The sequence below is a fragment of the Adiantum capillus-veneris genome, chromosome 7, assembly GCF_014529385.1.
Source record: "Adiantum capillus-veneris isolate H3 chromosome 7, ASM1452938v2, whole genome shotgun sequence".
NCBI classification, from domain to species: Eukaryota; Viridiplantae; Streptophyta; class Polypodiopsida; order Polypodiales; family Pteridaceae; genus Adiantum; species Adiantum capillus-veneris.
Genome location: NC_140937.1, coordinates 41,997,750 through 42,001,445, shown reverse-complemented (window position 1 = coordinate 42,001,445; position 3,696 = coordinate 41,997,750).

Genomic DNA, 3,696 nt, shown 5'->3' with positions numbered 1-3,696 from the left:
CTAGACAGCTGCAGTTGAACAGGCTTTTATTGCTTATCAAAGAAAGGGTGGTAACAGCAATGCACCCACTTCTTATGGTTCTGTTGTGAGTGGCAAAACTTTTTTTCCCAATGCTTCTGCTGGCAGCACTTCGTCTGGCAATTATGATGATAAGGGCAAAAACAAGATGTGTTTCCATTATTGTAAAGCTAATGATCACTTGATCAAGTCGTGTCCTAAGTTGAAGGCCAAAGAGGCTAAGAAGAAAGAGGGTGGTTCCACTGCAAATGTCGGTTCCACTACAAATGCAGCCATTGTTGAGTCTTCTGTGAAAGGAGACTGTGTTGTTGATGTTGATGCAGAATGGGCTTTTAGCGTAGAGTGCACTTAGAATCCTGTTGTCCATGATGCATGCATGTTAGTTTCTATAGATTCACATGTGTGGTATTTTGATAGTGGTGCTACAAAGCACATTACCTCACATCGTGAATTGTTTACCTCTCTTGAGTTTGTCCCTCATGGGAATTTAGTCACTTGTGCCAACAATGCCTCTTATCCGGTTCAGGGAGTTGGAAAGATTGTGTTTACTGCTGCAAATGGCAGTTCCTTCACACTTGTTGATGCACTTTATGTACCTGGGATCAAGAAGAATCTCTTGTCTGTATCCACACTTGCTAGACTTGGACTTGTAGTCAAATTTTGTGGATGACAGATGTACAGTTCATGATCTCAGTTTTGGTGATGAAATTGTTGCATCTGGCCTTTTGTGCCGTGGGCTATATATGCTTACTTTGTATGACAAGTGTGGATAGCATTTTGCAAATATTGTTGCAGATTCAAGGGCTATTTCAGATGCAAAACTTTGGCATGCACGTTTTGGTCATCTGAATTTTGCCAGTTTGCTGCGTTTGCAGAAATCTGATATGGTTGCTTCTTTGCCGCCTCTGGAAGCACCTGGAAAACATGTTTGTGAAGGCTGTATTTTGGGTAAGATGCAGCGTTCTAAGTTTCCAAAGGATGGTTCAGTTCGGGCCACATGCAGGTTGCAACTTGTGCATAGTGATGTTTGTGGGGCCATGCAAACTCCGTCCTTGGGCAATTACTTGTACTTCGTGACTTTCATTGATGATTACTCCAAGAGATTCAATATCTAGGTCATATTATCTCTCACGATGGTATTCATATGGATCCATCAAAGTTAGAGGTAATAAAATCATGGCCTAACCCAAGGAATCTACATGAGCTAAGAAGCTTTATTGGTATGTGTGCATACTATAGACGCTTCATAGCAAAATTCTCTCAAGTAGCAGGACCACTACACGACTTAACAAAGAAGAACGTTAAGTTTGTATGGACTGCTAAGGAGCAAAATGCTTTTGAAAAACTCAAAGAGAAGCTTACTTCCCTACCAGTCCTCGTGCTTCCGGATCTCTCAAAGCCATTTGAGGTCCAATGTGATGCGTGTGGTGATTGCCTTGGAGCGGTTTTGCTTCAAGAAGGGCATGCCATAGCATATGAGAGCCGAAGGCTCAATAGTGATGAAGGAGTCTTGGGCATTTATGAGAAAGAGATTTTAGCTGTTCTACATGCCCTAGATACATGGAAGCACTACCTATTGGGGACTCCATTTATCCTACGAATCGACCACCAAAGTCTCAAGTATTTCATGACGCAAACCAAACTTTCCGACAAACAAATGAGGTGGGAAAATTTTCTTTCGCAATTTAATTTCCATATTGCTCACATAGCTGGTAAGCACAATCAAGTTGCCGATGCACTTTCACGATGACCAAAAGTTAATGTGGTGTCTATAGCTACTCACAATGATCTATCCTCTATGATAGATGAGTATGCTACTGACCCTGACTTTAGAGACATAATGTCAGCCCTTGCTTTGGTGAAGAAAGAGGAACCATTCACCTTGCAGGATGGTTATCTTCTCCACGGCAATAGGCTATGTGTTACCCATTCCCTTCGTGAGAAGGTTATGTATGAATCCCATGCTCCTCCATATCCAGGGCATAGAGGTATTCAACCTACTCTCCGAGGAGTAGAGACGTATTTCTATTGGCCTACCATGAAAGTGGACATACAAGAGTATGTTTCAAAATGTGTAGTATGGCCAAAAGACCAAGTATGATAGAGGGAAGCAACCTGGATTACTTCAGCCATTGCCTATTCCAAATTCGCCATGGGAGAGTATATCCATGGATTTCATCTTTGGATTACCCAAGTCTATCCATGGGAATACAGGAATATGGACAATAGTCGACAGGTTTAGCAAGCAAGCACATTTTATTCCTATCAAAAAGACTATTAAGGCACATCAAATGGCAACTCTCTTCATATCTCAGATTTTCAAACACCATGGATTACCCACATCCATCGTGTCAGATAGAGATCCTAGAATGACCAGTAATTTCTGGAAAGGTCTCTTTGAAAATCTAGGAACAAGATTGAATTTCTCTTCAGCCTATCACCCACAAACGGATGGCCAAAGTGAGATAGCCAATCTTACGATACTCGATCTACTCAAGACTTATGTTACCGAAGTAGATCAACGCTCACAATGGGAAAAGTATTTACCTCTAGTAGAGTATGCCTACAATAATACTGTCCATACTTCTATGGGGAAAGCACCTTTCGAGATCATAGAGGGAAGACCTAAAAGTCCCTTGCTACTCAAAGTACATGGGAAGATCTTCGCCGCCGATGAGTATAGCCGTGACCTACAAGAATCTTTTCAAAAGATTAGGGAGGCTATAGCCATCTCTCAATAAAGGCAAAAAGCTGCTGCTGATAAGCATAGAAGAGCCTTAATGTTCAAAGAAAATGATTGGGTCTTACTCAAGTTTCCTAAGGCTCGATTAAGGCAAACGACGGGCAAAAATCCTACGGGCCATCAAAAGTATTATGCTAAACTAGCAAAAAGATACTATGGTCCTTTCCAAATCTTGAAGCCCATCAATGAGACGGCTTATCAACTCAAGTTGCCCAACCATTGGCTTATACACAATGCCTTTCATGTAAGCCTACTTAAGCCCTACAAAGGAGAGCCACCAACTGAACCAATTATTGAAGACCCTCCCAAAGTTGAAGACCAAGAAGAGGTGCTACAACCCAAAGCTGTCCTTTGGCATGAAGACAAGGTACTACGACATGGTAAGATAATCCGACGGTATCTTATTAAGTTCAAAAATTATCCTTTTGAAGATGCTAAATGGATGCAAGGAGTACAACTTAAGAATAGTATGAACCTTGTCAATGCTTACAATGCTACATTAGAGTAAGCAAATGTACAACTCTCTTTTAAATGACTCATGTTTTTGTCTTATAAGACTAATCCTCTTTTTAATTGTGCACAAATTTAACTAGTATGCATGCTTAGAATCATGTTTGTGATGACGACGTCTCTCAAACACCAAGTAGAATTTGTCACTCTACTTTGGGACTTAAGGATTGCAAACCTATTGCCACTGCCATGGAAACAGGTTTGAAGCTGAGTCTACATGATGCTGGCGATCCTGCCGATGTCACTCTTTACCAAACTCTTGTTGGTTGCCTCTTTTATGCATACAACACGAGGCCGGATATTCAGTTTGCAGTCTCACAGGTCATCACATTTATGCATAGCCCAGGCTCTAAGCATTGGCAGGCTGTCAAGAGGATTTTCTGCTACCTTAGTGGCACTTTACATATTGGCTTGTTTTATCCCAA